General features: G+C 49.4%; 1 long non-coding RNA gene across 1 annotated transcript in view; it reads left to right on the top strand.

Annotated features, from left to right (window-relative positions):
• Positions 1 to 11,673, top strand: part of LOC116095585 — a 30,043-nt gene extending 18,370 nt beyond the window's left edge. The window contains exons 2-3 of the long non-coding RNA XR_004120655.1: positions 11,205 to 11,308; positions 11,613 to 11,673. This is a non-coding gene — a long non-coding RNA (uncharacterized LOC116095585). The remainder of the gene's footprint in view (positions 1 to 11,204; positions 11,309 to 11,612) is intronic.
• The last annotated feature ends 1,126 nt before the right edge of the window (positions 11,674 to 12,799 follow it).

The raw sequence follows: 12,799 nt of genomic DNA on the forward strand, positions 1-12,799 counted from the left end.
CTGTCTTTCTCTCTGCTTCATGCTTGCATTTGAAGATGTGATCTTTCAATTTCCTGCCCCTACCGCCATGACTGGAACTTGCTGCCTGCCTTCTCAACACCTCTTAACCCCCTAGAACCGTAAGCCAAACGAAACTCTTTCCTCCTTAAGTTGTCTTTTGGCCATGGTGTTTTTATCCTGGCAACAGAAAAATAACTGATAAAGTCATTTAGAGTCACTGCCATCTGGTGTCACACTAGCCAGGGCTTGGCTTTTTCCTCCAGGAAGGAGGCAGCCAGCCGTGACAATCCACAGCCAGGGAGCCCTTGTCCTCCAATCATAGAGCAAAGAGAGGTGCTGACCCCTTTCTGCATCATCCTGCTTTCTCAGGATCCTCTGTCCACAAAAAGAGACTCAGAGCAAGGTGGGACTCAGAGGCAGACCTTGATGAGTCAGGGAGTCCTGATGGGAAGTTCTGTTGACAGTCAAGAGCAAAGGAAGATGGGAGATAGATGACTTAGGAGCCTCCAGTTTGTTCTCGTGGTCTGGATTCCAGGTCACGAGCACCCTTTCAGACATATTCAGCACAGCACTTTTGTGCACAGTAGGTCCTCAGGAAAAAGTGGATTATTTATAGCTCATGAGTAGTGCTGAGACTTTTGAAATGGAATCTCTGTGTCCCAGAGGAGTGTCTCTTGACTTAGCAGCAGGCACAGGACTCTCCAGATACAAAAAAAGGGCAAACTCTAGCTGCAAAGAAATTGTGCTGGTGTGTGCTGTCCTAGGAAGCAGGCTTTCTGAGAAAGAGCACATTAAATACCAAGCATTAACCTTCCTTGCTTTGACATGCATCACACTCAAAGGCTATTCTGCAGGGAAGGTGGCCTTCAGAGAGCCTGGCCTCTGGCTGCGTACAGTAGAGCATCCTGTAATGTCAGCATGCAGAAGATGAGGAGGCACGAAGATCAAGAGTTCAAGGCCATCCCTGGCTCCATAGTGAGTCTAAAGCCAGCCTGGGCTACATGAGACTCTGTCACAGACGTTAAAATAAAAAAAAAAATAGTAATAAAACAACCAAACAAAAGATAAAAGGAAAGAAGAAAAGGAGGTTCTTTTCTTTCTCACTTGAAATTTATTAAGGGTCCACAGTGATGTGTACCAACTGGCATTCTCCCCAGTCCAACCTGCTCCCCTGCAGGGCTCTCTTGATGGGATTAGGTCTGATCACATCAATAGTGTGCTATGATCACTCGGGTAAAAGATCACATGCATCTCTTTGGGAGGGAAACTGACAGCCACTTTGGATCCCCAGATGTGCCTTTTAAGTATGTGTGTTGGGGAAGAGTTGGGGGTGGGAGGGATGGTGTTGAAAATGAAAAGATGCCCCAGGGCAAATGAGTTTGAGCTTTCAACAGCAGCAGCAGCAGCAGCATGTTGACTTTGTTCTAGCAATGAATTTGTAGGCAAGGGTAGACATGCTCTCCCTTACCCCCACCACTGAACAAAGAGAGAAGGGCGACTTCTATTAGACTCTTTAGTAGAGACCCAGTTGACCTTGAACGTGTGTTAGATAGTCCCTGTCTGGACCTCAGTTCCCCCAGTGCATAAAGTAAAGCCATCAAACCGGTTGGTGGCTGTGGATCCTTCAGAGTAGAATGTTGGAGTTCAAGTGCAGCCAGATGAACAATGAGAGGGGAACAGAGAAGAGGCAGGGAGCTGTTCCTGATGCACTGGCTGATGTTGGAAGTTTTACCTTGACTACATTAGTCCAAGACCAAACTCCAGCCACCAGCTGCCACATTTCTTCCCCTGAGGATTTTATCTAGTCACTAGCCACTATACTCTACTGCTCTGTGTGGCATGACTTAGTGCCTGAGAATCAATACCTTTCTTCTGGAAGTAGCTCTGAATCCATGGCAAGGGGCAGATGGTGTGTAACACCCACCTCATGAAGTTCTGCAGGTCATCATGAAGCTCGCAGCTAATTCCTAACAGGACTTCAGTCGAAGGACTAACTCCTAACACAGCCTCCACTGCCTTCCCACCCCACCTCCCCATTCCCTGCTTCTGCTTCCTGGACCAACCAGCCTCAGACTTTGAACCTGTTTCAGGTTCTGTCACTAGGGGGCGTGTGTGAGCTAGCAGAGAAAAGGTGCAGAAGGCAGTGTGGTCACTCTGGAGGGAGTCTGTTAGTTACTTGACTGGTCGATGTGACAAAAGCAACTTAAAGAAAAAAAGGAAAGCCGGTTTACTCTGGCTCACAGTTGGAAGTTACAGGCCACCAAGACGAGGAAGGCATAGTGTCAGCTGTGTAAGACGGGTGGGCACAGGTAGTTGGTAGGCAGAGAGCCACGAGTGCTGGCAACTGCCTTAGTTTCTCCTTTTTGTTTAACCCAGGACCCCAGCCTATGGAACAGTGCTGCCCACGTTGAAGGTGAATCTACCCACCTCGATTAATCTAATCTAGAAAATCTCTCACAGGCATGCCCAGAGGTCTATCTCTGGGTGATTTCAGACTCTATCCCATTGACAGCTAGTGTTTGTCAACATGAGTAGCATTCTCTCGCTTACCCACCCACTTGTGATTCGGAGAATTAGTGACTGAGCCAAGGTGGAAGGGATGAAAGGTGGCAGGAAAGCGAGTGTGCTCAGGGATGAATGAGCCAGGAAATCACTCCTGAAAGAATAACCCAGTGAAAAGGTGGGCACAGAGACTGACAGTGGGAGGCAGAGTGAATGGTTGAATGAATGAATGAGTGAGTGAATGGATGAATGGATGAGTGAACAAGTAAGTGATTGAATGATTGAGTGAGTGAACAAATGAATGAGTGAATGAATAAGTGAGTGAGTGAGTGAATGAATGAGTAAAAATGGGATTGAAGATAATTAAGCCATGAAACAAAGAATAAATTAACAGACTGAATTAGCAGACAAACAATTCAAATAACCAGTAAGTGAAAGGGGAGATTGAAAAGGCAGCGAGCTGGGCTCTCAACCTCTTATTCTTGTCTGTACTCTCACCTCTTGCTCCCTCTCTCCTCCTCACTTCCCCCTCTATCCACGTGGCCATAGCCGGCCTCTACTTTTTTTATCCTTTCTCTCTCTCTCTCTCTCTCTCTCTCTCTCTCTCTCTCTCTCTCTCTCTCTCTCTCTCTCTCTCTCTCCCCTCTCTCTCCTTTCTAAAATAAAAGAAAGAAAGAAAGAAAGAAAGAAAGAAAGAAAGAAAGAAAGAAAGAAAGGAAAGAAGAAAGAAAGGAAGAAAGAAAGGGCAGTGGGACGAAGGTAACAATCATTCCACAAATCCACAGATGAATACACAATGATGCATTCTGTCTGAACATGAAGGGAAGGGATTCATAGAGCAGGGGCCTCAAACCCAGGAAAGTAGATCTGCTCCAACTCAGCACAGATCCTGGTGAGCCATCCTCCCCTCTCCTCTCCTCTCCTCTCCTCCCCTCCCCTCTCCTCTCCTCTCCTCTCCTCTCCTCTCCTCTCCTTATGAGGCATTTCTTCCTGAAGCTTGGGAGTGAAGAACAGCTAGAAGCCAACACTGGAGTCATCCAAGGAATCTGAGGACAGAGCTCAGATCTGAGGACTCACGTGACCTCCCTACCTAAGCCTTGGTCACACCCACTGTGACATGTCTCCAGGTGGCCAGATGCACAACCTGTCAGGAGAATTCCTTAGGCCTGGATTGGGTGTCTGCTTGTCACATTGCTCTGGAAGGAAGGGGCTGCTCTATGTCTTCACTGTGTCTTTGGCGTCTGTGAAGGTTGGCTTGACTGTCAACTTGATACAACGTAGAATCACCAGGGAAGAGTCTCAGTGGGGCACTGTTTACAGTGGGTTGGCCTGTGGGCATGTGGCTGGCAGAGAACTATCTTAAGTTAGTTGATGTGAAAGGGCCTGGCCCACTGTGGGTGGCACTATTCCCTAAACAGGGTGTCCTGAACTGACTATGGGTGGAGAGATGGAGCTGAGCACAAGCAATCAAGTATAAGCATGTATTCTTTCTCTGCTCTTGACGATGGGTGTGATATGACCAGGTGAGCTTCCTGCCTTGACTTCTCTACTGTAATGGACCGTAATGTTCCTAGGCTGCTTTTTTCTTGTCAGGATGTTTTAACACAGTATCAGAATTGAAATTAGAATAGTGTCCAACATGGTAGCTGGCATATAGTAGGTGCTTAGTAGGGGTTGGCTGAGAGCGTGACCCTGAATGTGATTTGTGGGAGTTTGGGGGGACCAAAAATTCTACTCTCTGGCTCCCATGACCACAAGGACCCTCTCTTCCCAGCTGTTGGGTTATTCAGATTCACAGTCTTACTGCCATCCTCAAATTGCAGCCCCAGCCCCAATCCCACACTTTAGCTGTTCAAAAAGGAACAAACATTAGAGCTGTGGAACGGAGTTGCTTCCACCTACTGCCGGCCATGACATCTGAGGAAGCCCCAGACCATACAGGAGCAGGCAGTAGGGAAGTAAATGGGAACAAGGGTCAGGCTTTACATGCATGGCTGGAGTGTGGGTTCTAGCTTGGGGAACAGCAGGCATGCTCGCTAGCCCCTTGAATGGCGTGTACGGATGTGTATTGGTGCCCCCTCGATCCTGTGCCTGGGCTTGTGTGAGTGAGTGAGCACTCTTTTATCAAGGGCCTATGAGGCTGCGAACTGAAGCTGCCACCACACACTGTGTTTCTCATGAGCACTGTAGGAGGAAAGGATATCGCCTCGTCGGCGGTCCAGGACTTGGGACTGGCCAGCTCTGGTCTTGTCTGGGCTCTGCATTTCTTTGTTCTTTGGGTCAATCTATATCCCAGCCGAGACTCAGGACTGAAACAGAAATAATGAAGTCGCCTGCAGATAAGAAAGAGCTGAGGTGGCTCCTGGGCAGGTCTGTACTTGTTGCTTAAGGTGCCCCGGGGGCAGTTCAGGAGCTGCTTCTCTGAGCTCAGAGTCCACGCAGGCACAGACCCAGTCACCTTGGAGTTGACATTAGAGTTGAGTCTTAAACTGTATGTTCCACTCGATGGACTCTGACCTGACTAGAATTATGTCAACTTGACTCAAGCTAAAGTCATTCGAGAGGAGGGACCCTCGATTGAGAACACGTTGCCTTCCTCAGCTAAAGCTACAGGCAGGTAAACCTGTAGGGCATTTTCTTTCCTTTTTTTTTTTTTTTTTAATGTAAGCACATTTTATTTATTTATTTATTTATTTATTTATTTTGCTTTTTAAAAATTGGGTATTTTATTTACATTTCAAACGTTATCCCCTTTCCTGGTTTCCCCTTCAAAAACCCTCCATGCCCTCCCCTCTCCCTCTGCTCACTAACCCACCCACTCCAGCTTCCTGTCCCTATCATTCCCCTACACTGGGACATAGAGCCTTCACAGGGCCAAGGGTCTCTATTCCCATTGATGACAGACAAGGCCATCCTCTGCTACATATATAGCTGGAGCCATGGGTCCCATCATATGTACTCTTTGGTTGGTGGTTTAGTCCCTGGGAGCTCTGGGGGTACTAGTTAGTTCATATTGTTATTCCTCCTAAGGGGTTGCAAACCCCTTCAGCTCCATTGGTCCTTTCTCTAACTCCTCCATTGGGGACCCTGGGCTCAGTCCAATGGTTGGCTGCGAGCATCCATCTCTGTATTTGTCAGGCACTGGTAGAGCCTCTCAGGAGACAGCTATATCAGGCTCCTGTCAGCAAGCACTTGTTGGCATCTACAATAGTGTCTGGGTTTGGTGACTGTATATGGGATGGATCTCCAGGTGTGGCAGTCTCTGGATAGCCTTTCCTTCAGTCTCTGCTCCACACTTTGTCTCTGTATCTCCTCCCATGTGTATTTTGATCCCCCTTCTAAGAAGGACTGAAGTATCCACACTGTGGTCTTCCTTCTTCTTGAGTTTCATGTGGTCTGTGAATTGTATCTTGAGTATTCCAAGCTTCTGGGCTAATATCCACTTATCAGTGAGTGCATACCATGTGTGTTCTTTTGTGATTGGGTTACCTCACTCAGAATGATATTTTCTAGTTCCCTCCATATGCCTAAGAATTTCATAAATTCATTGTTTTTAATAGCTGAGTAGTGCTCCATTGTGTAAATGTACTTTTCTGTATCCATTCCTCTGTTGAGGGACATCTGGGTTTTTTTCCAGCTTCTGGCTATTATAAATATGGCTGCTATGAACATAGTGGAGCATGTGTCCTTATTACATGTTGGAGCATCTTCTGGGTATATGTCCAGGTTAATCCATTCTTATCCCCTTGTACAAAGCTCAAGTCCAAGTGGATCAAGGACCTCCACATAAAACCAGATACCCTGAAACTAATAGAAAAGAAAATAGGGAAGAGCCTTGGGAACATGGGCACAGGAGAAAATTTCCTGAACAGGACACCAATAGCTTATGCTCTAAGATCAAGAATTGACAAATGGGACCTCATAAAATTTCAAAGCTTCTGTAAGGCAAAGGACACTGTCAATGGGACAAAATGGCAACCAACAGATTGGAAAAAGATCTTTACCAACCCTACATCCAATAGAGGGCTAATATCCAATATATACAAAGAACTCAAGAAGTTAGACTCCAGAGAACCAAATAACCCTATTAAAAATGAGGTACAGAGCTAAACAAAGAATTCTCAACTGAGGAATATTGAATGGCTGAGAAGCACCTAAAGAAATGTCCAACATCCTTAGTCATCAGGGAAATGCAAATCAAAACAACCTTGAGATTCCTCCTCACACCAGTCAGAATGGCTAAGATCAAAAACTCAGGTGACAGCAGATGCTGGAGAGGATGTGGAGAAAGAGGAACACTCCTTCATTGCTGGTGGGATTCCAAGCTGGTACAACCACTCTGGAAATCAGTTTGGCGATTCCTCAGAAAATTGGACATAGTACTACCTGAGGACCCAGCTATACTACTCTTCGGCATTTTCTTAATTAGTGATTGAAGGGGAGGGCCCAGAATGTCATGAGCGGTGACACCCCTGAGCCAGTTGTCCTGGGTTCTGTAAGAAAGCAGGCTGAGGAAGCTTGAGGGAAAGCCAGGAAGCAGCACCCCCAGAGGTGTGCAGAGTTTGAATTCCTACCTTGGCTAACCTCTGTGGACTGTGAATCAAGATATATAAGCCAAATACACTCTCCAAGTTGCTCTTGACCATGGTGTTTCGTTACAGCAATAGTAACCTAACCAAGGTGGAAGTAGAAAATGCCAGAGGAGAACAGCTTTATCCTGCTGATGAGCCAAGGCTCGGGATGTCACAGAGCTTGGGAGCAGAGGCTGTCTGTACAGGAGGCACAGCTGGGGGGTAGGCATGGGAAGAGTATAAACCCTGGGGACCATTACAAAAATCTACCAATGAAAATGAAGACAGAATATCCCACAGGCCATAGTTGGCCACAGTCAGGTGAGTAGGGTCTCAGTAGGTCTCAGTTTCAGCGCTCAGAAGAAAGAGGATCTGTCACCTCCAAGGATGCTGACTTTGGACTCTGGAGTCCACCTCAGTCTCCAGGACACTCTCTCCATTTCCTCAGATGCTGGACAGCCATGGGGAGCACAAGGGACTCAGAGAGGGCAGAACCTTGCTGGTCCATGGGTTGGAAAAAGATTTTCTTTATAATAGTGCACTGTGGATATTACTACTAACATTATTTATTTAGGTATTCATTTAGTGTGTGTGATAGAATAAATCTCTCTCTCTCTCTCTCTCTCTCTCTCTCTCTCTCTCTCTCTGTGTGTGTGTGTGTGTGTGTGTGTGTGTGTGTGTGTGTGTGTGTGTGTGTGTGTGATTGGATGGCAACTGATGTCACCCCTGCTTTCTACTTTGAGACATCTCTCACCATTCACCACTGCATATGCCAGGCTAGATGAGCCACAAACTTCTAGACTCTTGTCTCTGTCCCCATCTTCCCAGAGGAGACCCTGGATAGAGTAGGACCACTCAGGAGGGAAATGTAGTTCCCTGAGGAGCATGGGAGCAGGCTCAGACCCCTCTGGAGACTCCCCTAGCCCAAGTCTGTGGGACACGAGAAATCCCAGGGTCACACCTGAGGCACATGCCCCATGGCAAAGAGAGCTATGGATAGAGGATGTCACCTAAGCCCGTGTCTCCAGAGGAGCTGAGTCTCCTGTAGGCAAGACCCACTCCCCATGTGGGAGTCTCTTTGATTCCTTCTTAATGAAAAACACATTTCTTCCGAGCTGAAATTATATTGTCAGCAGTTAATTATCACTTGTTAAACAAGCGTGCGCCCGGATTGTGGGTTTAATTCCCATGAAGGTTTGCAAAGGCCTCCTTTCTGTTATTTGTGAGGGCTCTCGCAGAAAGAAAGAGGCGCTCACTCCTTGCTGAAAGTGGAGCTGTTTTAATGCAGATTTTTAAAAATAAACAGGTTTCCTTGGCATCCACTCAGGCTCCTCCCCGGTAGCAGGAAAGCACTCTGTCTAGTTAAAGCTGAGAACCCAGGGACATAGCGCTGTGCATCCTTGAGAACCCTAAGGAACCTGAGTCTGGCTTGGGTGGGGCCCTGACAGGCATGCTCATCCCTTCTCTTGGGTCCAGTCTGGATTCTCTCCATTTCTGCAGCTGGCAGCCTCCCTGTCTTATCCCGCACCCCATCCTTGAGTCAGAGGCGGGGAGAGTGATGAGCCAGACAGACCTGGGCTCAGATTTAGCAACTAACTCGCTGGTTTCCTGGACACATCCTTGACCACATGTGTCTATATCTGTCACCAGGGCCACCTCCTGCCCTACACAGCAGGCTGACACATATGAAGCAGAGACCCTCGGAGTGGTGAGATCTCATGGCAGGTTCTGCATGTAAACATGGCTGCCATTATGAATGTCAGTGGTACTAGAGGTCACAGGGTTCAGACTGTCTCCTGATCAGACAGGAGATTCCTTACTGGGGACAGAGATGGGGAAAAGTCATGTGCGTCTGTGGAGATCATTAATAGTTGCTCCAAAAACGCTGGTTTGCTCTCCAGCTATGTCTGGATGTCATTTGCTACCCCACCCCCAACCCCTACCCTCACCTTTACCAGGCACATGCATTAAAGCCTTGATTCCTGGGGGTAATAGTACTGAGAGGCAGTTGGACATTTAAGACGTGTAGCCTAGTGGTTAGCCCTAAGGTCACTGGAGACTTGCCCTTGAAAGAGGTAAAGGGAGGGCAGATATATAAAGCAAGCCTGGCCGCTCCCGTCCTCCCATCCCCACCTCCTTCCCAGGTGTGATATTTCCACCCTCAGTCTCCACCATCTGCCACGGACCTCACGAGAAGATGCACCATGCTGATCTTTCAGCCTCCCTCCCAATTAGCTAAATAAAGCTCTTTCTGAGGTGTCAAGATCACTCAGTGGGTAAAAGCGCTTGACACCAAGCTTCAGGACCTGAGTTTGACCCCAGAACCCACAGCAGAAGGGGAGAACCCGACTCTTTCACTTTCTAAGTAGCCTGTGTCAGGTCTTCTGCTACAGGGCTGGAAGATGGAAGTACTGTGGAGACTAGGCACGAGGGAGGGGAAGTCGAGAATTCATGAGCGGATGTGACTTAATATCATGCTGTCAGCTTAGAACAAACAACACGGCTAACAGTGTGGGATCGAGGACATGACTTGAGACTGGTGAGGATCAAGAAGGAACGGCAGGTGTAGGGTGTGGGGTGTGAGGTGAGCCCTAGCACTGTTGGCCCAGGCCACCCCTCCTTCCACCTCCAGTAACTGGCCCTGAGAGAGTCTTAGCTGTCACTCCCCCTTAGCCAGTTGAGAAATGGCTTCTTGTCTCTTGTGAGTGGAGGCTCACTGTCAGCCCTGGCTCATCTCCCTGAAGGTCTTCATGAAATCAGGTTGCGAGGAAAACACTGTCTCCCAGTTTTGCAAAAAGAGGGGGGTGCTGCGAAATGGTGGTGCTGAGGCAGCAAGGGGAAGAGGGAGGCTCCGCACAATTATCAGGGCCAGCCATTTGGTTGCCACTTAGCTCACAGGCCATTCGCTTCCTAATGGGCCCTTCTCGCTGCTTCCTGTACGTGCAGGGGGAAGGACAGCCAGGGCTTATTACCTCCCTGTCTAGCTCCATGGCCCCAGCCCCACAAGAATCCTGCCCAGGAAAATGAGACCAGCAACAGAAAACTCAGAGTGTTTGTGGTAAAGCCAGTAATGCTCAGAAGAATTTTCTGCTCTGCCTGTGGCCAGAAGGCAGGTACAAATTGGCCCCAAGAGAAGGACAGAGGACCAGAGATCGGTCAGGGTGACTTTCATCCTTTGTGAGAGGTCTGGTTGCTGGGGACCACTGTCGACTGTCCTTGGTGGTTCCTAAAGATAGGTGTGTCCTCCAGCCCCCTGCAGATGGGCTACCCACCCTGGCCCACATTCCAATCCCTGTTACCCACTCCCTCCCTCAGGGGCCTCCTCCTTTCCTCTTCTGGTCTCAGCAGACCCCAGACAGATGGAGGCCCTCGCCCCAGTGAATGAAATGGTGAGGTGGCTGCTCCAAGGTGTAGCTGAGGGGAAGGGTTTTACTCTAGACATGAGGGACAGAACAACCAGAGGCACCTGAGAGAGTCCAGAGCGGGGAGGCACCTGAGAGAGTCCAGAACAGGGAGGCACCTGAGAGAGTCCAGAGTAGGGAGGCACCTGAGAGAGTCCAGAGCAGGGAGAAAAGCTTGTGGACTAAATATGACCAGTAGACTGAATGGGGCCGGATGTGGAGGGAGGGGTAGCCAGAGAGAAAGAGAAGAGAGCGGGAGCAGAAGACCTAGAGAAAACCGAGAGCGTGCAAGTGGACCAAGAGGATGCATGGCAGAAAGGTCAGGTTATACAGAATGAGAAGCTGAGGGCAGCAAACCCTCGAGCTGGAGTTTAGGGTAGAGGGTGGAGTGAGGGGAGCTGATTGGAATCAGAACAGCAGGGCAGGACTCTGGAACAGGCACTTGCCGAAAGAGCCTAGAGCCCCCACACACTTCTGCAGGCACCGCAGTTAGTCATCCGTCCTGAGTTTGTTTTGGACCTGACACCCATTATGTGTGTTTGTGGGTACTAACTCCAGAACCCAGGACAGAAGATGCATCTCCAGGAGCTGCAGTTAAAAAGGACCCCCCCCCCCAATAGAGGGATCACTGCCACAGAACCCCATACATCATGGCAGGACCGGCTGGGAAACGCCCTGGGCTGAGGGTGAGGAAGGTCAAATGGACCTGAAGCCCCTTATCCCTCTCAAGGTGGTCCAGGGAGACACCAGGAAACACTCTATGCAAAGGTTCAGAAGCTTGACTGTCATACAAGTTCAGCATGACCAGCTCATCAGGACACACACACAGCAGAGGTACCACATGCTGTCTGCTTCTCCCCTCTGGGTAGCCAGGCCCGTTGTGTACCAGGCTGGACTAGGCAAAGGTGAGCTTAGCTGGGATGGGCCGGTGCAGAGAGGCTCTCGGTTGGCAGTGGGTATGCAGGTAAAGAACACACGACCAAGAACAGCTTCGGAGAACTGGTCCAGTCCATTGGGAGGAACAAAGGCTATTTAGACCTTTGGAGCAGAGTAAGGGCTATTAGGGGAAAGCACACCACGTGTCGGTCTCATTTTTTTCAAACCCCTTCCCTCATTCCGGTACCCTTAATTTTTTCAGGCCCTGACTCCCATTCCAGAAGACCCATTTGTATGTGTGGTTGCGGGCAGCTACAATTAGGGTGAGTGTACATCATTGGCCTGGGGCAGGGTGCTGGAGGTGCCTCGTTAACACGAGGAGGAATTCCAGGTGATGCTGGAAATAGCCTTATAAGGAAGGGACAAGGAAAACTAACCTGGCTGCCAGCTATGTCACCTCCTCTGGGGAGACAAGGACACAGACCCAAATTTGCCAAGACACGCAGGCCCAGGGCGGGTTGCGGGGTGGGGGGAGTTCTGCCAATCTCAGAACAAGATCTCTAAGGTTTGGGCACACCTCAATCCAACTCTTGCTCCAAGCCTGCTTCTCCCTGTCCTGGTCCCACACCTCTCTGACCCCATAACCTGGGCCTCAGAGGGCCACAAAACTAGACTGTAGAAGCCTCAAGATCAGGCAAGGAGAACATCTAGATTTAAATCAAGTACCACAGGAAGCCAACCAAGTAAGTGTCTGATGTGGCTGTAAAGGTCCCCCCTGGTGTCCATGAAGGCACTGAAGCAGGAGCTGGCCGTGAGGCAGCAGCATAGGAAGGGGTGAGCGTGGCAGATGCTAGTACAGTGCCTGAGGAACATTCTGGATGCTGACAACGGGTGGCTGGTGGGATTTGGGTGAGGGGAGGGGAGCTGAGAGAAGCCATGGGCCTCTGATCTAGACACAAGGGTGGATGGAGGGATGGCTGGAGGTGGTGCCTTGGTGACTGGAAGAAGCGTGAGCAGAAGACAGTAATCCAGGTGGTCCTTCAGGCTGGGAATGTGAAGGCGGGAATGAGAGCAGCTGAGCAGATACACAGGATGGAGCTGGACAAGGCTGTTGGGGAAACACTGGTTACAGAGTGCAGCCCATGTCTCCCCCGCCTCCCCACTCCTCTCCCCCATGCTGCCTGGCCCACCTCTGTCTGGAGCCTTCACTAGCAGGGGCACTGCTCCCCAGCACAGAGACCTCCTAGCGGCTGGTCCCTGCACAGGACTGGACAGTCCTTGCTATTTCTATTCACTCCACTGTGCCTGCTGGACAGGTGGCTAGGCTTCTGTAGGAGGCAATATCTGTGGGTCCTGATGGTGAGCAGAGACTGGAGATGAGAGGAACTGGCTGGGCTTTGCTGTCTGCACAAACTGAGCATACAGGCTCCAGGGATAGAGCGTGAGACC

The sequence above is a fragment of the Mastomys coucha genome, unplaced genomic scaffold (genome assembly GCF_008632895.1).
Source record: "Mastomys coucha isolate ucsf_1 unplaced genomic scaffold, UCSF_Mcou_1 pScaffold18, whole genome shotgun sequence".
Classification (NCBI taxonomy): Eukaryota; Metazoa; Chordata; class Mammalia; order Rodentia; family Muridae; genus Mastomys; species Mastomys coucha.